Raw genomic sequence first — 24,684 nt, forward strand, 5'->3', positions numbered from 1 at the left:
GCAATGTTTCCCCAAAGCTGGACACCCTTTAAAATTACCAATATGGAACTTTGATCCACATCTAAAACAAAAATTTTGACCTTTGTTTTGAAAACTTTTGGATTTATCTTTGCTAACCACAGCATACAAACCATTTTCTTCAATCTCTTCTGACACTAAGTTGACCTTGGGATTGGCATCCGCAGACATTGCTTTAGTGGACAACACAGATCTTTCTATGCTTAAAGCCAGGTCAATCACCTCAGATAAAGAAGGGTTTTTACAGCTAAGAATTTTTTCTTTAATTTTAGAAGAAGCACAGTTAAACACTAATTGGTCCCTAATGTAATTATCTAAGAGTGGACCAAAGTCGCAAGTAATAGCTAAAACCCTTAAAGCAGCCACATATTCCTCTATTTTCTCTTCATCTTTTTGTTTCCTTTTGTAAAAATTATGTCTTTCCAGCATAATATTTCGAGACTCATCAAATTGTTTTTTAAGTCTAGCTAAAGCTTCAAGGTATACATTCCACTGTCTGTCACCAGATTGACCTACAGGAGGAGGAATAGGTGTAAGACTATTAAAAATACGTTGTGCTGCTAAACCTAAACTGCCAAATAATAATGCAAATTTGCGAGGTGGAGAATAATCCACAGCATCAATGGCTACTAAATGATTCAGAAATAAACCTAACCATTCTGGCCATAACAGGTTTGGCTTACCTGGTTTATCTAGAAATGGTGGTGGTTGTGTAATCTCCTTAATAGAAGACATTGAAATTCTTTTTACACAACCAAAAAATAATAATAACCAGAGAAAACTGAAAGTTTGAAACAGAAAAAATCCAAATAGTCAAACAATTGGCTTGACAGTTACCTACAGAGTAAGCAAAGCAACAGGAGATCAAAGTAATAAATCGTTAAAAGCTGCACCAAAGATAAATAAATAACAGTGTCTGTTGAGAAAATTACTCTGCTGAAGAAATTGTAGACTTCGGAAATGAAAACGGCTTCAGCGTGAAAGTTACAGTCTCCAGGAATGATCCGAGATGAAGCAGCGCTAAAATCCAGGAAATGACGTTTTTTTTTTTATTTTAACAAAGAAACGCTGAGACTCGAAGGAGATAGAGCGCCTCAGCGTCAGACATCATACGCTCCATGAGACGTCACACGTTTTGTCCCAGCATTCATCAGACACTCCCAGAATTCTCAGCGACGACGTCACAGAATCCACTGCCAGGGTCGACTTGAGCGAGCTTACTGGTAAGGGAACGTTGGATAATCTTTGTAAAATAACAAAGTCAAAGCTTTGTCCAAGAGCTTTTTAAAAGTCTGAAAACTCTTAAATAACAAAAAGGAGAGCCACACACGAAGGAGAGTAGAGCGATTAAACCATCAGAACGCTCGGTTTAAAGTCTCGAGTAAAAGGTAATTTTCCAGTCAAATTTAAACAAGCAGCGACATCAAAATATCAATCCTACCGTAATCCGATACTTAAGACGTCGAAGAAACAGACGTAGGAAGGAGAGATATGTCGGCTTGATAATGAACTTTTTACTGCTCAAAACGGGAAAAAAGAATTCAGCATGGGTTGGTGGGTGAACGATGATCCCAATCGTCGCCAATCTGTAATAAATAGGATCGTCCACAGCTCCTTGTTTGAAGAAGTATAGATTTATTCTTCAAGAAGTTCACCCACAAATATCGTGTGCTCTCAGCTCGAAGTCTACTCAGCAACTGCAGTCACTGAGAGACCCACGAGCCCAGAACACACACATGTATTCAAAGATATACAATAACACGAGCTCAACATGGCTCAACACAAGCCAGTAATAAACACGAGCTCACGAGCTCTAAGTACCAATACATCTACTACACCGGGTCATCCTGAACAAGTTGTGCTGGGTGACTTTCCTGTTTTGTCTATTGATGACTTCATAACACATGATCCTGTATTATCTAAAATTTTTGAGAAATAACAACTGTTTTCAGTGATAAAATTGGATTGGTCAAAAATTTTAAACATGTTATAAAGTTGAAAGCTATTGTGTGTCCTGTTGTTCAAAAAGTACGTTCTGTACCTTTATCTGTTAAAGAGGATCTGAAAAAACATCTTCAGTTACTGTGTGCTCAGGATATCATTTGCCCAGTTGAGTCATCTGAGTGGGTTTCGGCAGCTCGAAAAAGTTCTGGGGATATTCGGCTGTGTGCGGATTTGAGGGTTTTGAATTGCAAAATTGTGGTTGATGTACACCCATTGCCTAAGATTCATGCAATGCTGGCAAACATAGGTTCAAGTAAGTTCTTTTCCACCTTTGATTTACGTGCAGCATATCATCAGATTCCCCTATCTGCTAAATCACAGCCTTTAACCACATTTGTCACACCTTTTGGTGTTTATATGTATAAACGTCTTCCTTTTGGGTTGGCGTCTGCAGCCAGTATTTTTCAGAGGCTGATGGATAAGATCTTTGATAAATGTCCTGGTATTCAGGCTTTTCAGGATGACATTTTGGTACATTCTGAAACAATTGACCAACATTATATTTTAATTGACAGGGTTTTGAGCACTTTACAATCAGAAGGTTTTACATTGAACTTGAACAAGTGCAAGTTTTTAGCACACAATGTTGCTTACTTTAGACATAATTTGTCTGGTGATGGTATTAAACCAAAAGCTTCATTGTTGGATGCCATTAGTAATGCTCCTGCTCCTTTGGATAAGGATTCATTAAGAGCGTTTCTTGGTTTAAGCGAATATTATGCTCGTTTTGTTAAAGGTTATGCTTTAGTTGTTCAACCTTTGAGGAATCTGCTTAAAAAGCATACGAAATTTATATGGACTTCTGAGCAACAAGAGGCTTTTAATGCATTTAAACGATTAATTGTCAATGCTCCTGCTATTAAACCATTTACGTATGTTGTGCAATGCATTATAACGGTGGATGCCAGTTCTAGAGGACTTGGTGCAGTGCTTAGTCAAATGGTCAAGGGAGAAGAATGTATGATTGCATTTGCTTCTCTCAAGTTGTCTTCAGCTGAACTTAACTATAGTACTATTGAGCGTGAAGCTTTAGCTTGTACTTGGTCAGTAGAGAAGTTTTGCATGTATATTTGGGGTACTAAGTTTCAGCTATTCACGGATCATAAACCCTTGATATATATGTTGACTGATAGTTCTTCCAACAAAGCTTCTTCTCGCCTTATCAGGCTGCTAGAAAGACTTCAGGAGTTTAATTTTGACATTAAGTATCTTCCTGCCGGTAAAAATGTCAGGGCGGATTGCCTATCTCGCATTCCTCTTCGAATCTGCAATCTGTTGATCCTGATGAGGATTTTTTTTTTTTTTGAAAATTCTTTATTGTCAGGAGTTTAGAAGAGATATTCATATCGACATTTTGTAGTTGAAGCGACATAACAGTAATATGGTCCCCCGGTGGGGAAAGGATTTAACACAGATTGTATCAACAGTTATCATTTCCATGTAAGGCCCAGTAGTTAAGAAGTGACTAGACAGACATATGTATCACATAGGCCCAATTTCACCCCTTCTTCTTAACGCCCATCCCGCCCATACTTTTTCGATTCAGTAGGCTGACTTCCCCCATACATGGTATTAGCGGGGACATATAAGAATAAAGAAAACAAGTCTAAAAAACCCAACAACGGTCATCATTTTACCAATACATGTGTACGTTCATATATACTATCCCACAGGCTTACACATTCAGCATTCCGTCTGCAGTAGCGGTGCACGCCCTCCGCCTCCCGGCCCCTCCCCTGTTTATGCTAGCACCTCCATAGCCACTAGTCCTCGTCTTCCTCCGATCCTGAGTCCTCACCCTCCGGCAATGCCTCACATGGGTCACCCCTATATGCGTTCCATGGCATCCACACCCGATTCCATTTGCGGGGGCAGGCTCTTAATACATATACTGCTCTCTCCTTTACCATGAGAAGGTCCATGTTTCTTATCCACCCTGCCACCGTCGGCAATTCTGGAGCGCCCCACCTCTGTGCAATGTCTCGTTTGGCCACTGTCACTGCTAGGGTGACCCACAGTTGTCCATACCTGTTTAAGTCCGTAGGGTCCCAAATGTTCAACAGGCATTTACGAGGTTCCGGCAGGACAGAAACATTGATGGCCTGAGAGACTGTGCGCATAATCTGACGCCATAGTTCCCTGATTTGTGGACATTCCCATAACGTGTGTAGGAGAGTCCCTTCCTCCCCGCATCCCCTGAGGCAGTATGGGTGTGGTGCTCTCTGTATTTTGTGGAGTAATGTGCGAGTGTAGTAGGTGCGGTGTAGCACCTTGAGCTGCACCAGGCGGAATCTGGCTGATATGCCCACTTCCATCGGCGAGGCCAATGCCTCATTCCACTCCGTTTCATCCATGTCGCCCAGTTCGTCCATCCATTTCTCCTTAAGTTTGTGTGTGGGATCTGGCATGTTGTTAATCAATTTTTTGTACGTGAGTGAGGTCGCTTTTTGCTCCATGAATTCGGTGAGCAGCCTATCCTCAAGTGGCGATGATTCTGGGAGTGTGGTGTCTGGTGGGATCGCTTGCAGTAGTGCATGCCGGATTTGTACATAGCGGTACGTTTCAGTGGGCCCCATGCCGTATTGTTGCTGGAGGTGCTGGAAGGGAATAACCGTGCCCTTGTCCCAGAGGTCCCCCACTACCGAGATCCCTATGTCGTCCCACCTCGCAAATCCCTTACAGGTCCGTAGGTTACCCAGTGTTTTAGTGTCCCATAGTGGTGTTAGCCTGGTGATTTTACCCTTCCACCCTAGGCGTGATTGTGCCGTATCTCAGATTGTCGCTGTGTGGAATGTTGGGCCTAGTAGGGTCTTTACCTGCGGGTAGTTGTACAGCACCGAGAGCATGCCATCAGTCCCCAGTTGCGCCCAGTCCGCCTTGTATGCGGGGTCGTCCCGTGAAACGTGAATCCAATGATTAATAACTTTAAGCTGTGACGCCCAGTAATATAGTTGGAGATTGGGTAATGCAATACCCCCCTCGTACCAGCTCTTCACCAGTTTTGCCTGCGCTATCCGCGCCGGACCATTACTCCACAACAGGCTGGAGACCAATGCCGCTACCCGTCTAAAATACTGTGGGTTAACCACATAAGGGGAGTTTTCTAGCACATACAGAAATCTCGGGAGAGCCATCATTTTATAGAGCGCCGCGCGCCCTAGGAGGGTCAGCGGCAGCGTCGCCCAGTATTGGACATCAGCACGCAATCTTTGCAGAGGCGGCTGCAGGTTTTCGATATAAAACTGTTTAGAGTCCTTCGTCACATAAATACCTAAGTACTTAAAGGAGGAGGTGGTTACTGTGAGAGGACAGTTAGCCGGCAACACCGGAGCCGGGCCAGTAAGGACATAGAGTATAGACTTGGACCAGTTCAGGGTATATCCCGAGGCCCTGCCGTGTTCATCGCAGATTGCCAATAGGGCGGGGACCCCTTCAGTTGGGCCGGTCATGTATACTAACATGTCGTCGGCGTACAAGGAGTCTTCCCACCCGTCGCTCCAAGTGATTCCCCGAAACAACGGCGTCGATCTAAGCAGGATTGCCAGTGGCTCCAGTACTATCGCAAACAACAGGGGCGACAGCGGGCACCCCTGTCTAGTTCCCCTCCCCAGTGGAAAGGTCGAGGATATGCGTCCATTTGCAACCACCTGTGCCATCGGTTGGGCGTAGAGCAGTCGCACCCATGCCATATATTGGGGCCCGAAGCCCATGCGGGTTAGGACAGCAAAAAGGTATTCCCACTCTACCAAATCAAATGCCATTTTAGCATCTAGGGAAAGTATCACAGCCTGCTCCGTAAGAAGATGTGCCTTCGCCAGTACCCCATGGACCCTCCGTAGATTTAGCGCTGTGCTTCTGTGTGGCATAAAGCCCGATTGGTCAGGGTGTATTAGGGTACTCAGATGTTTGGTTAGGCGATTGGCCAGGAGCTTCGCCAGGACCTTTGCTTCTGCGTTGAGCAGTGAGATGGGTCGGTATGAGGCACTGTCTGTTGGTGGCTTGGTTGGTTTGGGGATGGCCACAATGGTGGCCGTGCGTTGATCGAGTGGAAGCAGCGCCTTTTTTGCGCTGTCGTTATACATGTCTAAGAGGGGCTTGGCCAGCACAGAGTCCATCGCCTTATACCACTCCACAGGAATTCCGTTTGGGCCTAGGGCTTTGCCTGACTGCAGCGCCTGTATTGCCAACTGGACCTCTCCCTCTGTCAGGTCTGCATCAAGTTCCTGCTGTGCTTCAGGTGTGAGTACGGGGACAGGGATGTGACCAAGTGATTCTGTGGCCTCCCGCTCAGTGACTGGCCGTGTCGGTGTGTAGATCCCCTGGAAGTGGCGAGCTAGAGTCTGGATTATTTGTTCCGGGTGAGTTTGCAGCACGCCGGCCGCATCGTAGAGCCCGTGTATCCCCTTGTTACTGCCACCTCGTTTGTCCAGCCATGCCAGCATCTTCCCCGCCTTATCGCCCACATCATAGATTCTGTGCGCCGTGCTCGCGAGGTGTCCTTTGGTGATCACAGTGAGGTGTGCCTGGTGCTGCTGCTGACGGAGCTGTCGTTCATGAAGCGTCTCAGGGGTGGGGTCTGCCATATGCGCAGTGTTTGCCGTGTGTAATGCTAATTCCAAATTGGCCAGTGTAGCCCTAGACTCCCTTTTATGCCCAGTAATGGCAGATATGGACGCCCCTCTGAGGACCGTCTTGTAAGCCTCCCACAGAACTGAGGGTGAGGTGACCGACCCTGTGTTCTCAGTGAAATAGTGTGTGGTGGTTAACTTGAGTTTTTTCCTAATGGTAGGGACCTGCAGATAATTGGGATAGATCGGGTACAGCCTACCCCGTTTACAATATTTGGTAGAAATGTGAAGGGAGACCGGGGAGTGATCGGAGATTCCTCGTGGTAGGATATCAATACTATCCACAGAGCTCAGTCCAACCCCTAGAAAGAAGAAGTAGTCAATACGTGAGAGGCTGTTGTGGGGTGCAGAGTAGTGTGTGTATTGCTGCGCTGTAGGGTTCAGGTGACGCCAGATGTCTGTGAGGCCCATAGCTGACAAGAATCCCGGAAGTGTGGCAGACCCTCTCTGGCGATCCCGCTGGGGAAAGGTGTCTAGTAGGGGGTCTGTGATGGCATTGAAGTCTCCCCCCAGGATCATGTCCCCCTCTGGGAGATCAATAAGGAATCGGCTAAGCGCCGGCAAGGCTGTAGCATGCAGTGCTGGGGGGATGTATACAGATATCACATTCAAGGCCCTCCCCTCCCACTGGCCTGAGAGTGCTGCGAACCGTCCCTGATCATCTGTCTTGTGGCCAGTGACCAAGAAGGGGGAATTGTTTCTGAGGAGTATCCCGGTGCCCCTGGATCCTGAGGTAAACTCGGAGTGTACTGCCATGGTGTACCCACGCCTGTTCAGAGCCTTACAGGTGGTCCCTGCCAGATGTGTTTCTTGCAGCAGCACTAGGTCTGATCGATTACGTTTAACAGTTTGCAGCACCAGACCCCGTTTAATTTTGTCCCCCAACCCCCTAACATTCCATGTAAGGAGCTTCAGTGGGGGCACCATTGTCGTTACAGGGGTACCCAATGCGGGTGTAGCTCGATCAAGTCGTGCCATTTGAGTGTATGAACCGTGTTCTCTATGTTCAGCAGGATAAGGACGCCAGAACGCGGAGGCGGCGCTTGCCGCCCATAGTGAGTAGTGTTCCCGTGCCTTGTAAGATTGCAATGATGATGACCATAAAACTTAACTTTAACTTGAACCTCGTAACTCCCATCCCTCCACCCCCTCCCTGCTCCCCTGCACCACGGACGAATTCCCGCCCGCATCCCCAACTTGGCAGAGTGCTTTTGTCCCCCCCCTATCTAGTCTTACTTGCTTGTGGGGTTGGTGAGTCCCCTACAGGCTCCGGCCAAAACCCGCCCTACTCAGTTCCATCGGCCCAAGGTCCCAAGGGCTGTGTCCAGATCTTGGTGCTTCCAGTGTAGCCATTCAGCCCCTGCTAGGCTGACCTGAATCAAACGGGTCCCTCTCGAGATCGGATTCCAGGCCCCCGGCCGCGCCCTGCTCAGTGGCCGGGCTGGCCGCACGGTGTTCCGGCGTCTTCTCATTACGGCGGTCCTGGCGGTCTTTATGTGGGCGGTGAGGCTTGCCCGCCGGTCTCCAGCCATCCAGCCATTCTCGTGCCACCTCAGGATTGTCGAAGAACCATGTCCTCCCCTCGGCCACAATCCGCAGTTTGGCGGGGAAGAGCATTGAATAGGGTAGTTCCCTGTCTCGCAGCGTCTTCTTGACTTCATTGAAGGATTTTCGACGCCTGGCCACCTCGGCCGTGTAGTCTGGGAAGAACGCCAGCGTGGAGTTCAGGATTTTCACCGGCGGCGCCACCCTGGCCGCCTGCAAAATGGCGTCCCTGTCCCTAAAGTTGAAGAGCCTGGCCAGCACCGGTCGCGGCGCGGCCCCTGGTTTGGGCGTACCCCCCGGGACCCGATGAGCCCTCTCGATGGAGAAGAAGGCGGACAGGCCTTTAGGTTGCAGTTTGGTCTTAATGAGGTCTTCGATGTACAGGTCCATGGCCCCCTTCCCCTCCGATTCCGGAAGGCCTAGGATACGGACGTTATTTCTTCTCGAGCGTCCTTCCTGGTCATCCAATTTTTCTTGTAGTTGTTTAGTGGTCCTTTCTAGTCGCTCCATCGCCACCTGAAGGTCTGAAGTGTCTTCAATGAGGGATTTCGTGACCACCTCCACTTGCGACACCCTCTCCGACATTTTCTTAAAATCTGCTCGTAGCAGGTTCACCTCAGTGGAGATGGCGCCTACCGTCGCCTGGACGTCTGTGAGAGTTCTCATTATGGCTTCCAGTGTGACTTTTCCAGTGCCATTGGCGTCAGAGGAGGCACCGGCGGAGTGCCGTCCAGGTCCCTGTGAGTGGCCGTTCTGGGCATAGGCAAATTTATCAAGCTTTGCTTGTGTCATTGTCATGCTCCTCGTGTTTTTGCCCGTCATGTTGGCTTGCTTGGGTTGACAGTGTCCGGTCCTTCAATTGTTCCCGGCCCGGCCACCTACCGTGTAGGCCTTCCCCTTGGTGGTCGCCGTCGAAGCAGCCGGTAAAGGAGCGGGAGCCGCAGGGCCCAGATCGATCCCGGCCTGAAGTGTAGCCTTATTGTGGCTGCCGTTGGAGTCAGCAGAAGGGTTCTCGCGGTGCTGTTGGCGGCGTGTGCATCTCTCGCATACCGTACTGTTTCCCCGCTCTACGTGGGTCGCGCCGCCGCCTTCTAGGGCTGCAATGGGTAGCCGGAGACTGGCGCCACTACGGTGTATTCGGCCCTTCTGCCCAACTGTGCTCCGGAGTAATGTTCAGTGCTGCGAGGGGATTGCGTCGACCCAGGCGTCCTCCGCCCTACCTTGCCGTGTTTGTCTGGGCGTCCGCCCGGTAGCGCAGATCCAGGACTGCTTCGACGTTGTGCGGGGCCTCTCTCGCCCTTGATATCTTTGAAGCCTTGGCTCAGGGGGACCGGAGGTCGCTCCCAAGTGCAGCGTTATGAGAGCGCTGTGGTGGAACTTGGCGCCAGGCGGGGAGGAGCGGACGCCGGCTGAGGCTGACTTCTTCCGGCCGGGCAAGGTGCGTTTCCGGTCGGCCTGTCTCCGTACTTTAGGCCGGTGCTGCTGAGTTGTCGTAGGCCTCGTCTCGCTGTCGGCGGATGGAGCACTTCCCGGCGTCGGATTTGCGCCAGGGGCGGCTCGTTGTGCGCCGCTCGGTTCCCGGAGCCGATTTCACCCCTTCAGGCAGGTCAGTAGACGGATGTGCATGCGGATTATTGCGCGGGCCGGATTGCCTTGCGGAGCTCCCGAGTTAAGCTGCCGCCATGTTCGGCAGTTGGCCACGCCCCCTCCCTGATGAGGATTTTGAATGTGTGTTCTCTATTGAAGATGTTGTGTCAGTCAAAGAGGCTTTATTTCGATATACAAATATCTTAAAAAGCATACAGCATAAAAACATTGTTAAAAAGACCATCCCGCGGATATAAAAAGTTAAGAAACCCACAGTATGCGTAAATAACACAATCCTGACTGTGGTACGGTGGGGTAATAAATTAACTAAGACCGTTTGTGTACACAGACCTTAATTAAACAACTTGGCAGAGCCAGTTTGACCTTATGCGCCAAGCCCAGACTAAAAAGTTGGCTATGGCACAAACATATATCGGGCGAGTGTCTGTCTGTAGAATTCTTAAGGCAACACAACACTGCCTAGTGCCCAAGACCAGGCACACGGGTTTGATCCAACGTCCACGAGGTGTCTTGCAGGCAGGACATTCGAAGAGCAGATGAAGGAATGGATTCAGGCCTGTTAGGACAAAAGGAAACAGTTTGGTGTGGTGGTTTCCACCGGGAAGTGAACTCCCTTACCGGAAGCATGCCAGTTCTAAATTTAAAAAAGAGGGCTCTATCCCAAGGGGCTGTAATAATATTGAAGATGTTGTGGAAAAATTTAGTATCACTTGTGATGATTGGTTTAGTAAGTCACTGGAAGACGGTTGTTTGGGTAATGTTAAGAGGTTTTTGATTCAGGGAAGGCCTTTGGATAAAAGTCTTTCTCTTGAGGAAAGGAATTTTGCTCAGGTGGCTTCAGAATTGTCTTGTTCCAATGACATCTTAATGTGACAGGATAAATTTGTTCCTCCACATGGCATTAGAGAACGTATTATTGTTCTTGCCCACAATGGTCATCCTGGGACGACTGCAACTGTCAATAAAATTAAACAGACTTATTGGTGGCCTGGTATTGACAGTCAGGTTAAGGCTCATGTTGATCAGTGTCCCCAATGTCTTTGTTCGGACAAGCATTGGAAGTCGTCCAATTCGCCCCTTTGTCCTGTGCAGTGGCCTACAAGGGCTTGGAAAAAATAGGTCTTGATTTCTCAGTTCCTTTTTCCTTTTTGAATTTTGAAAATAAATTTTTAATTGTTGCAATTGATTATTTCTCAAAACGGATTTATTTCTCTTTTGTTAAATCTGCTGATGCTAATTCTGTTGTGTTATTTTTGCAACGCTTATTTTACACTGAAGGTACACCTGATGTGGTTATCACCAATAATGGTTCACATTTTGTGGCTCGTGATGTTGAGCTGTTCTTGAAAGATTAGGATATTAAACATTCTTTGGTGTCTCTTTATAGTCCAGCTTCTAATGGACTAGTGGAGCGTGCAAATTGTGTGTTGAAAGAGGCTGTTCAAACTGCTGTGGCTGGGGGTTTAAACATTTCTTCTTTTCTATTTCATAAGATTTGGAATTACAATTGTACTCCTCATAGTACTACAGTTGTGTCACCTTTTGTGTTACTGAGGGGTCGTACTCCAACTTCTAAGCTTAAAACTACTTGGTTGGTTGAAAAATCTCCTCACAATGTAGTTGATATTAACAAGGTTAGAGATTTTGTAGTTAAGAAACAAGAGTGTTACAAAATGAACTATGATAAACGCATATGCATGTCACAGAGAAACCTTTATTTCCTGGTGATTGGGTTATAATCAGGAAACCTGTTAAAGTTACCAAAGGGTTATCTAGATTTTCATCACCTGTTCAAGTTGTCAGGGTTGCACGTATGGCAGTTCTTTTACGAGATAGGGGTTGGTGGAACAAAAATGCGCTTGTTAAAATTACTGATAAGCAAGCCACCATTATTCGCCAGAATAAACTTGATGACAATATTCTTGATGATTCTAATTCGGATTGGTATGGTGTTGCTGAAGACAATTTAATCCCTGCTGGTCAGGATTTGAGTCACCAAACACAAAACTCTCTCACTTCTGCTTCTCCGGTTGGGTCTGGTGATTCCTGTGGTGTTCTCCCTCATTCTGCTTTGCATCCTTTTACTCCTTTAAGGGGGGAGGGAGAGGGTAGTGGTAGAGTGAACGGTGTGTCAAGGGTTAGAAATCTACCTTTTCGTTTTCGTGATTGTCATGAATTAATGAGCTAATGTTTTCTATTTCCAGATTTAGTATGTATATATTTTTAGTTAATGGATTTGTAAATTTTCTATCTTTATTATCTCAAGTATATGTATATATTTATAAGTGTATTTTATCTCTTGTTATTTTCCTTATAAGGGGAGGATGTGTGGTATGCATATACTTACTTGTATAACGATACAAAATCAGCATAATTTTCACAAATTACTGCTCGGATTAATGTAACTTTCACTTCTGTGACTAGAGATGTCTTTTTTAGTTGAGCTAAACACACATGGGACTATGGAAAGATGGGAGTTGTAGTTTTGTGGCAGCACAGACCTCAGGTGTAATCATTTAGTCAGATGAGAAAGGGTGGGAACTTTTTGTTCAACTCGGAACAATCAGAGCACAATATATGTTGTTTAAAAAGAGGGAGGACGGGTGGCTTGGTAACTCTCCTTTCATTAGTGACACAATGTAGCGGTTAACGCTGGGACGGCAGGCACGTGCAAGCTGGGTGAACTCTTTTTTATGCATAGAATGGGCATGGGGCTGTGTTTAAAAGGGCTGCTATATGATGTTATTTAGGTTAAATACCGTCAGTTAAAAATGTGTTAAAGATGAGATGTACTGCTTTGTTAAACTTGAGGCTATGGCATATAACACAGAGTTTACACTGTTAGAGAAACATGATTTCCAAGTACTTTATCAATGTGTTGTAATAATATTTAGCTGAGTTAAGAAAAGAAGGGCGTAGGTCATTAGGACAAAGGGTGGCTCAGCGCGATAATGCAGCATGAAGCAATGTGCATAGAACAGGGGTTCGAATCTGAGGCTGCACTTTTTTGGTCAACATGTGCAGATTAATTTAAGGTTTATTGAGATGTCTTTTTTAAGGAGAATTAATAGATAAATGTGGTTGGATATGCGCAGATTGTGGAAAACGCACTTAAAGGGGTGAATCAGTTCGGTAATCTTGTTGTATGTTTATACTTTACAGAGACCCCCGAAGAAGGGCTGGATGCCCGAAATGCATTGGGTTATGTGACAATAAATACTGCCTGAAATGAATTCACGTCTTTGTCATATTCTTGGTCAAAGTCTTAGTGACACCAGGAGAATAGTAGAAACTTGGAAATTAACGTGCAAACGAAGGGCGCCTTCTCATCTGTGGAAGATTGGAATATTGATGATAAATAATTTGGATTACAATGGATAAATGTGGAATAAGTGAAAAATAATGTTCGTATACAGGTACAGCCAAAAGTGGCGTTTAGCTGTGCATTTCTGGGGACTGGAGAACAGTCCCACCTCTGATGAAGTTATTTTATTTTCTACCTGAGTGGATAATTCTTTTATTATATATGAGCCTACTACACTAGGTGGCATCAATCATGCATGTCATGTCAGGAGGATAATGTTATGTAATGTAATAAGTTTTTGTATAGCACTACTATAACCCTACGGGTATCCTGGCGCTCAGATAAACTAGGAACAACTGTACCTGCGGCTCAAGTGATAACAGATTGACTAACTTCTAGGAAACAATAGGGTTTTCAAACCCTTTCTAAAATCCAGCAAGGAATCAGCTAACCTAAGATTCAGTGGCAGCCCATTCCATAGTTGTGCAGCTGCTACACTGAAGGCTCTACCCCCCATTCTGGATCGTTTAAATCTGGGAACAGATATTAAGCCTGTGTTGGCAGACTGTAAGTGTCTGAAAGGCTCATACCAGTTAAATTTATCCTGCAAGGGTAATGGCCCATATCCATGAACCTCTCTGAAAACGATGCATAATGACTTGAAGCTTATCCGCTCTTTTATTGGCAACCAATGGAGATCCCTCAGTGCCATAGTTGTGGAGGAGCTCCATGATCTATTTAGAGCCAACTTAGCTGCTGCCGACTGCACCCGTTGCAACCCCTGGATGATATACTGGGGAGCCCCCAAATATAGGGAGCTGCAGTAATCCAGCCTGCTTAGCCCTATGCTCCTCAATACCAATGCTCGGGAATCATCTGGGAATAAAGGGAGGGTCTTTCGCAGCATGCAGATTAGAACAAAACAGACTTGAATGGTTTTGTTAGCTTGGGACACCATTTGGAGATTGGCGTCCATTAGTACTCCGAGATTTCTTACAGTATTAGTCTGGCTTAGAGAGTCTTCCTCTGGAGTGAGCCTGAACTCAGTCCGGAGGTGCTTTGGAATTTTTGCAGCTGAGCAGTACATCACCTCATAACAAACATAAACTGCAAAGTGCAAACTTAACTGATGATCGATCGAAATGACTTTTAAATTATTTTACGCGCACTGTGTTACTATGCCTCGGCTCGGAGCCTAGGAGCTGGGCGGCATTGATTTGAAAGGCGATGGGGAGGCTCAGGCGAGGCGGCGCTGTGGTAGGACTCCATCTGGTTAAGCGTGCCGCCAAACGACACTTAGACAGTCATGCCGTCATAAATAACATGTTGGAGGCGAGGCGCACAGCTAGGTGAAATACAAAAGTAATTACTGCAGAACAGGTGCCGCCGCCGGCTGCAACATGCATCAAATGCCGATGCCCGTGATATAATTTGATTGATGTAGGTGAAATGCTACTGCAAGAAATACTTTTATTAAATTGTTTGAATCCAATTTGTATTTGGCTTTTGTCGCAAGATTTACATGATGCCAAACATGTGTTTAATGCTTAGCTCGACGGGCATCAGCCCTTTAGGTAACAAGCCAGGCCCTCTGCTCGGCTCTGCCTGGCTTGGCTCGGCTCTGGCTCGGCTCGTCCACCTCTAGATGCAGTGAGGCCTAAGCCTAAGGCCCTGTGATTTAAGGACAGCCTGGGTGTGACGAAGCAGCATCTGAAGAAGTCTTCAGGGACGGGGAGTGTGTAAGAGTGGTCATGAGAATCTTTTCTCCTCTTGCAGCTCACTGCTGAGAGTCGAGTGCTTGCACCATAATTTGTAGTGAATATGCGCTGGGTGACATGTCTGCAGTGGTAAATCCTCAGGTATGGGAGCAGTGAGAAAGCATTCTTTGCCTAGAAAAGTAACCTGCCACAAGGCATATGTCGGGTGTCTTTTAATGTTACTAGCACAAGAGCGACGTGTATCCTCTTAGTGAAAGACCATAGTTCTGTCTGAATGAAAAAATAAATCAGGCATTTTATGTTACATTGATAACATTTCTGGGCACTACCAACTCACACCTGCAAATAGTGTTACAGTGGAGTCAGTAAAGGGGTACATAAGGCAAGCATAGAGTGGATATGTGGGCAAGGGGTTCGGGCGGACCGGAATAACAGGCGTGGAGGCCGGATATAGTGAGCTATCTCGTAGCTTGTTTTATTGTTGTACTGAAAGTCAGGGGTGTGGGAGGGAAAGAAGCAGAGGTTGAGGATGTGGAAATGTTCCTGGATGTAGAGCTGTCAGGAGAGGGAATGGTTCTGTAGGCTTGGACGTCTCAGGAGTAGGTCCTTCTTCTCCACGACGTTTCCGGTGTTCCTCTGAGGTATGTGGAGAGAGAGAAAACAGGGCGATTAGTCCTCAACGCAGGACTGTCTGAGTACTGTCACCGACACCAGGGTTGTGTGAAGGACAAAGCGAGCGTGAGGAATGGGATAGTAGGGTTAGGAACAGGAACACGGAAGAACGGGAGGGAAGAAGGTGAAAGTGATGAGGGTTCAAGTGAGGGGTTCTCTAAACTACCGGGCTCGTGACATGGTCTATAATACAAATATACAGTGCACTTAGTGTTCAGCAATGTGAGGGGACCCTCTATCTACACTTATATACAAGTCCACCTGGGAGCCAGGAGACAGAGTACTCACATGCCCCGCCGCAACTCTCCCGCGAGTTGCGGCCGCTCTCCAGCCACCTCCTGGGGACTCAACCAGTCTTCGGTCCAAACGTCCTTGTCCTCGCCTCCGGTCTTCTCTTCTCCATCACACCCGCTTCCTCCGTTCTCCAACTCAGATTCTCCGCACGGTGTCTCCTGTCACGAGTCCGCCGCCTTGAACGCTCTCTCCTCGCTTCTGTTGGCTTTTCTGTGTTCCGCGTCGGGGTCGACGGCGGGACTTCCGGGGTCAGAACAGGTTGTTTCCGGTCTCCGGTCTAGCATGATAGGTTCCTGCAAGGGAAGAGAAAGGGGAGGAGACCGTGTTGCCAGGGACGCGGTATGGTCGGGTTCAGAGACCAGAGAGTTAGTGCTGAGACACCGCCCAAGGCAGGTAGGGGACGTTTCCGTTCCACAGGATAGTAATGTAAGACAGAAAAAAGTGCAATCGGCATTGGTGTGTAAAGATACGCATGGAGTGGCCATTGATGCACAACAGCAAAGTGTGCAGTGCACATTGAAATACGTAAGGAAAGCACAGAGTGGACACTGATGTACAAGAGTAAGTGTGTAATGAGCATTGTAGTACATAAGGAAAGCACAAAGTGGACATTGATGTACAAGAGAAAAGTGTTCAGGGGATGTAAAGTACATAAGACAAGCGTTGAGTGGACATTGATTTACAATATGAAAGTGTGCAGTGGACTTTGAAGTACATAAGACAAGCATAGAGCAGACATTGATTTACAATAGGGAAGTGTACAGTGACGGACATTGTAGCACACAAGCCATTAAAATATTTCAGTGGTCTAGTGCATCCATTTAACAGATCTCAAGCGTACCATAGTCTATGCATTTTCAAATCTCCACAGGTTAACACAGCCTTTCACCCTTCTGAAACTGATAAAACGAGAACCTCTATTTGGTTAATAGTTTCAAAGTCTGTTATGAAGTTCTCTGGTTATACTGAAAACGCAGCTAACTACGCCATTATCATATGAAATCTCTTTATTGTTGTCATAACTACACTTTTACAAGTGCTTTATTAACTTTCTAGCTTTCTCATGTTTGTTTGAACATGCACTATTTGCCAACTCTTTTTTCAAAATTTACCAGGGATGGGAGTACCCACCTTCCAGAACCACCCTTATGATGGTCAGGCTTGTTCGCTCACTACAGGGCACTCATTCCGATCTTTTACGCCCCACCACTTTCAAATGTCACCAGCTGTCCCGTTGGTGCCTGCGGTTGGTGGATCTCCGGCGGCCTCGCCTCGAGGCTTTTAAACATCGTGTTTTAGATTGCAGGACCGGGACTAAGAGGAGCGGTGTGCGGCGGGAGCAGGGTCCAGCCATCGCGTGGCGGAGCTCAGGGCCCCCAGCTCTTTTCAGGCGTGAGCTGTATCGTTGGTTTGCGGCCATGCATCAGGCTTTAGGGCAGTAGATTGATGCTGCGTCAGCTGATATCGCGCATAGTTAGTCTGCCGCCATGGAAGGGCGTTCGTCCGCTTTACAAAGAACGCGAGCGCAAGGGTAAGGAGGATGACTATGGCCTTTATGGTTATGTTCCTAGACTCTTACTGTCAGGGTTGGGAGTTTGCAATTCCTGGTGTTTCACCGTAGCGGCGGTCAAAGCGGCCGATCGTTGCCGTGCGATTGAATTAAGGCACGATCGAGAGGAGCGCCTCCATCATTGTGGGCTGCAGGGCGGCTTGGTCACAGGGCGCCTCCCCTGCGTTCCCGAGTTAAGGCGATAAAATAACACATTTACTTAAGGAGCGCTTGCGGCGAGGTTGCTGTCGTATCGCGAGTGCCTGACCCGGCAGTTGGGACGGTACAGGCAGGAGAGGAAGGGGCGTGGGGAGGACAGGAAGTACGGGGAAAAGGGTAGTATGAAGTCAGTGCGATAGAATAAAGAAGTGTCTCTGCAAGCTCCTGGCTCCGCGTAGTTGTTACAAGGGTGGATGGTACACTGGCGTCGAGGGTGGGATACCACAACCCACACATCATCCACACCCTGCTGTAAAGACACGGCCGAAGACGAGGAGCCCGCGGTGCAACAACGCGCAGCGCGAAGAGCGCGGGAAGAGCCCCGCACACCAACTGAAGCACTGCCCGGAAGGAGCACTGACGGCTGAAATAAACCCTAGCCCACGAGACCCACGTGAAGGTCCAAATGCGGCTGCTCCAAACAAGTGTGCCTCAGTGACGTGCGCCGAAGCGCTGGAAAACGGCCCTGAAGGCTCGGGAGTCCATCGCACCTCGTAAGTAATAAAGAATGAGCGAGGGTGCGCCTGAATGATAGGTGGCTGCGAGCAAGGCATCGAGGGAGCAAGCATCAAGGGGGAGCCCAACCTGAAAGAAAGTGCATGAGAAAATCTGTCCTGAGTGGCGGCCATTTTGGAGTCAGGCACTGGCCATAGACCTCCATTGAATTTTCAACGGTGGCCATTTTGAAGTCAGGCAAGGCCTAATAAGTGAAGAAAAAGAAAAAAAAAGAGAAATTTCCAGGTTCAGGCAGCAGCTGACCGGGGCAGCCAGCAAGTGTCCTCAGAATGACCACCCAACTTGTCACCTCGAGCGCTGGGACAGCGTCTCTTCCTCCGCAACCACCGCAGGTGTTTATGGGGATTTCATACCTACGCCTGCCCGACCCACTGGAGCTGACTTCCGGGAGCAGCATTGGGACCAAAGTGGAAAAGCTGGGCAGAGGATTTCGAGGACTTTATGACTGGGTCCCAAGTGCAGGACCCCAAACAGAAATTAATAGCGCTGCGGAACCTAGTCGGAAAAGATATTACGCAGATCATCAAAGAATTACCTGCAGCTAATTGTAAAGGGAGCCCTAGACCGGCGATTCTTACATAAACGCAGCTTGGACTATGAGCGCTACACGTTCAACATGGCGTCGCAAGAAAAAGACGAATCCATAGGAGACTTCATTGTGCGCATCAGACACCTGGCTCGGCACTGTGACTTCGAGACTTTCAACACGGAAGACGCGTTGCGACTACGGATAATCGAGGGTTGTCAATCTGATTCTCTGCGTGGACGTCTGCTGAAGAAACACTACACCTTGGAAAAAATAGAAGAAATGACGCGAATACATGACCAAGCGGAGGACCACGCGGAAAATATGGAAGCTACCAAGCCTGACAAGAAGGAGCAAGTCTTCAGGATGCAAGCCCGCACCGACGGCAAACATCGCTCAGACCGCCACAAAGCAAGAAAATTCACGCAAACATCCAAAGGGACGTCATCGCGCCATGGAACGTCTTCACGTCATGAGCTGTGACAATTCAAAGGCGGCAGGCCTGCGTCTAGATGTTACAGGTGCGGCCAAGACTACCCTCACTCGGGGCAATGCCCAGCCATTGGTCAGCAGTGTCACCGCTGCAGAAGAGACAATCATTTTGAAGTAACCTGTCAAACACGACAAGTTGAACGCAGAACAAACCAAGTGCGGCCCACCACACGTCACCATGCCCGAGCGGTGAAGCGAGGAGACGGACGATCTGGCAGCTCATCGCGATCAAGTGATCGCTCAGCTTATTCATACAAATCCAGAAGATCAACGTCCCGAGAGTCGTCGCCACACTCTCCTGTGTCTCAAGATAGCGATGAATATATATGTATGGTGTCAGACCCGGACGGCCTAAAGAAGTACCCCAAATTAGACATTAAAATCAGAAATCACCCAACTAAATTCGTATTAGACTCGGGAGCGTCATTGAACTACATATGTACACTCGAATATCAAAGCATGAAACCCAAACCAAAGCTAGAACCAGCAGCAGTCCGAGTCTACACATGGATGTCCAGAAAACCACTACCATGTCTAGGACGCTTCAACACAACACTATCATACAAAGATCGTCAAATTGAAGCATACGTTCATGTGGTGGAAGGCCCGGATGCAGCAGATTGTCTCCTCAGTCTGCCGACAGCTGAACGACTCAAACTAGTGGATCTTCTCTACATGATAGAAGATGCCCCTGACATCGTCAACAAATTTCCAAACCTCTTCAAAGGACTAGGGAAGCTCAATCAATTTAAAGTCAAGCTACACATTGATGAGCGAGTAACACCTGTAGCACAACATCACAGGAAAGTACCATTCCACCTGCAACAGGCGGTAGACGACTAACTAGAAGAATTACTGAGGACTGATATTATCGAGCGTTCCTCAGGTCCCACACCCTGGGTATCACCAGTAGTGGTAGTGCCGAAAAAGGGATACGATAACAAAGTGCGCCTGTGCGTGGACATGCGCGCGCCCAACACGGCCATTGAAAGAGAGACACCCAGGACCTCATATTAGCGATATGATCGCTCGTCTCAATGGGCGACTGTCTTCTCAAAACTAGATCTCAACAAGGGGTACCACCAACTAGAACTCCATGAGAAATCACGGCACATCACAACTTTCACTACTCATCAAGGACTATTCCTCTACAAGCGCCTCAATTTCGGGATATCCTTGGCCGCTGAGATATTCCAAGAAGCCATCAGGTAGCTTATCCAGGGTATCCCGAAATGCTTTTAACTACAGTGACGACATCCTAGTATTCGGAAATGATCAGACAGAACATGGCACAGCCCTGGACAGAGTCTATCACGCGCTGTTAAAAGCCAACCTCACCTTGAATTCCGACAAATGTGAGTTCCAAAAATCAACATTAAAATTTTATGGCCATGTCTTCTCCAAGGACGGCATGAAACCTGACCCAGAAAAAGGGGTGGCCCTAGCAGATACTCCACAACCACAAGATGTCAGCGACCTCAGATCATTCCTAGGAATGGCGAGCTACTGCGCGCGATACATCAAAGAATATGCTACCATTAGTTACCCGCTCGGAGAACTCACCCGTCATGGCCAAGCTTTCCTGTGGACACCGACCTGTGAGCAGGCATTCAATAAGATCAAGAAGGCGGTAAGCTCGGCTATCAACCTTGCGTACTTTGACACCAGGCGGAAAACTGAAGTAACTGTTGATGCCAGCCCAGTAGGTTTAGGCGCTATCCTGGCACAATACCACAAGGACTCTGATCAACGGCACATAGTTGCTTACGCCAGCCGCAGTCTCACTGACACTGAGAAAGCATACTCGCAGCCCGAGAAGGAGAGTCTCGCTGTTGTGTGGGCCTGCGAACACTTTCACCTCTTGTGTACGGGAAATATTTCAATCTCATCACAGACCACCAAGCCCTTGTTACTATATTTGGATGCCCCCGCCCATCGAGAGGTGTGGACTGCGCCTCCAAGATTACGTCTACACCATCATCCACAAACCCGGAAAAGCAGAGAACCCAGCGGACTACATGTCCAGACACCCTCGTTCACACACCAAGGAGAAAAGCTCTCTGGTGGAAGAATACATACACTTCGTCATAGATAATGCATGTCCCCCAACCGTTGCACTAGAAGCCATCCGAGAAGCATCTTTACATCTTTCAAGATGTCATGGAACGCATACGGACCAACGCATGGAGACACCTGCAGGATGCCTCTCACAAAGGCAGCAACACTAACCAAGAACTCGTAGCATTCAAACACATTCAGGAGGAGCTGTTGATCAGTGCTGATGGCCTGTTGTTGCGAGGGGGGAGGATAGTAATACCACAGAGACTACGACAAGGAATCATTAACCTGGCCCACGAAGGACACGAAGGACACAGAGGTATAAGTGCCACCAAGAAAGCACTCAGGGAACATGTCTGGTTCCCACTACTGGACCAGATGGTGGAGACTACACGCAAAGACTGCACCCCATGCCAACTAGTAGGTCGTGATGAGCCACCAGCCCCGCTGCAGATGTCAGAACTACCGGATGGAGTATGGCAACAGGTAGCCATTGACTTCTTTGGCCCCCTGAAGTCGGGCAAGTATATCGTTGTCATCATGGACGAATACTCGCGATTCCCCATCGTGCACCTGGTATCTTCCACAAAAGCAACTGCAGTAATTCCCGTACTCGATGAAACTTTTGCAGCCTGGGGAATTCCTTTAAGGGTGAAATCAGACAATGGGCCACCATTCAATAGCCACGAATTTGCTGAATTCACAAAGCACTTAAACTTCAAACACAGGAAAATAACACCACTCTGGCCTCAAGCCAACGGCATGGTGGAACGCATCATGGGGGCACTCAAGAAGGCAATCCAACAAGCTGAACTTACTCATCGCGACATACAGCAAGTTCTGAATGAAGTGCTGCGGGCGTACCGCACCACACCCCACAGCACCACGAATCAATGCCCAGCCACTCTGATGCTAGGACGAGTCCCTCGCACCCAGCTACCGCCGGTGACAAACATTTCACCCTCTCGAGCGGTGACTGCAGATCACGACACCCTAGTGAAACTGGATCACGACAAAAAGCAAAAAATTAAGACTTATGCAGACAAAAAGAGACATGCCAAACACACGGACATTCAAGAAGGCGACTGGGTAATGGTCAGACGTGATCGCACAACAAAGGCCGACCTCGACCACCCGCTGAAAGTATCCTGTCGCAAAGGGACCATGGTTACAGCAGAAGCGGACCACAAACGAATAACACGAAACATCTCACACTTCAAAAGATATCCACCTGCCGGGTGCCATGACACTCAAACTCACGGATTCAGTACTGACTCCCTTAGCCCGAATAAAACTAGTGACCAAGACCTTATCATCTCGGCCAGCTATGAAGATGTCAGAGAGTACCGGACGCCAAGATCAGAGTAAACCAACCGTCCCAGAAGACACATCAGGCGACCAGTCCGCCTCATTGAAGAACTCTAAAGAGACAGTAAGACTATGTCTATTTGTACAAAAGGGGGAGGTGTCGTATCGCGAGTGCTTGACCCGGCAGTTGGGACGGTACAGGCAGGAGAGGAAGGGGCGTGGGGAGGACAGGATGTACGGGGAAAAGGGCAGTATGAAGTCAGTGCGATAGAATAAAGAAATGTCTCTGCAAGCTCCTGGCTCCGCGTCGTTGTTACAAGGGTGGATGGTACAGTTGCATCGGTTGTTGCATTCAACGGACGAGCTGTAATTTTGGGAGCGCGTCATTTAACAAGCGCCTGCTGGTCCGTGGGGGAATCACTGGGCCTAATACTTAAGAATTATACGAACCAGACCAGTCGCATTTCGAAACTAGACGAGAAAGCGGGGCAGTTGGCAGTTATCAGACGCCACGAGCCGTCGGACATTTACTACAGGAGTATTCCGAAGAATAGCGGAACAGCCTGAAACTAAAAAAAAAAAAAAAAAGGAAGCCGATAGTCATTTTAAAAGACTCGACTTGATTTTATCAAACCTCCGGGATCTTAAATCGTAAGGATTTTTAGATTTGAGGCAAGAGGGCTAAAGAGCGGAGACAATAGAATAATACCCCGCTAAAGAAAACCTCGATCCCCTATTTACAATAAGGAAAGAGAAACACAAGGGGCTCCTCACACCACAGCTTAAACTGCAAATATGAGGGGAGAAGAAAAATCCCTTCCGTGACAGACAAATAACTGTGGAAAATTAGAAAAATTGATGTACATAAGCGACGTTCATTTCCCTTTTCCCACTCCTCTCCCTGTAAGCACCATGAATACCATAAAATATTGACCGCATCACTCCGCCAGTAAAAGCCCGTACCCATATTTACATGACAGCCATTCTAGGCACCCTGGCCTTTTTCCCGCTCATTAGAATCACCGGCTTCCCTTCTGCGCGTATTTGAACCCCCCCTCTCTCACATGCATAGACCATGAAACCCTCTCCCTCTGCGCGACCCTGCCCTGAAAGGCAACCCTTCTGCTTGACCCACGCAAACCCCCCATTTTCTCTTGAAGAGGCATCCTTTGCCTCAGCTGACATAGCCCTCCCCAGCTGCACCTGACTGCCCCCGCTCTCTCATGTACGGGTCATAAGATCTCTCTCTGTGCGACTCTGTCCCTGTGCACACCCTGGCTTCCCCCCCTCCCCTTCTCCCTCACACGGGCAAGTCATAAACCTTCTTCTTCTTCTGCAAGACCCTGTCCTTGGGAGTCACGGCCGCGCCTGACCAGCACCTCCTTTCCTTTCATGAATAACCCCTCTGTTAGTAAACCCTCCCTCCGCGATTGACTGTCCACACATGTCTGAGGTCATCGCCTAAGCCAGGAGATACTGTTTACTGCTTATTGTATGGAGTCACTCCTCTTCAAAGGACCCACTATTGATCCTGGCCACCCCACCCCCTGGGCTACGATCAGGCGCACACATCCTAAAAATTGGCGGAACACTCAGCTGCGTGATTACCCTCCCCTCTTATCAGCAGGTCAAGGGTCCCTATTGTGAACATATGTGGGGTAGGATTGACACGAGGATTATGGGGATGTCTTTTCCTTGTTTCACAATATCGTGATTGTAATGCCAAGTGTTTTGTAAGGTATAAAAGACGATGTCTCAGCTCACTTGTTAGAGCACCTCCTGATGGCACCTTGTTTCGTGTCTGAAATGACAGGCTCTCCTCATGAGTAATAAATCCTGTTCTTGTGATTCCTGCCTCCAGCGCCCGTCTCTTTATTTGGTAACTATTCAGAATGGGAACTAAGAGGCGCACAGCGCCAGCAGCCTGGGCATCGATGGTAATATGGGCTCCTGTTCCACATAACATGGTCTTGAAAAAGGTGGTGAAAATGATTTAACTCATCGAAACGCGTCGACGCCCAACTTCCTAGAATCCTAGCAATAACACTTTTTTGAAACATTAATTGATTTAAAGTGTTTGCAACAGGTGTGTTTATATGCAATCTAGGATGTACAAATTGTAGTGATAAATTGTAAATCATACTTTTTTAGTCTGTCATGCCAATTGTGCGCGTCATAATTGTATATTATTTGTATTGTAAATGTGAAATTGTTTGTAAATGTAC

Source organism: Lissotriton vulgaris, chromosome 5 (assembly GCF_964263255.1).
Source record: "Lissotriton vulgaris chromosome 5, aLisVul1.2, whole genome shotgun sequence".
Lineage (NCBI taxonomy): Eukaryota > Metazoa > Chordata > Amphibia > Caudata > Salamandridae > Lissotriton > Lissotriton vulgaris.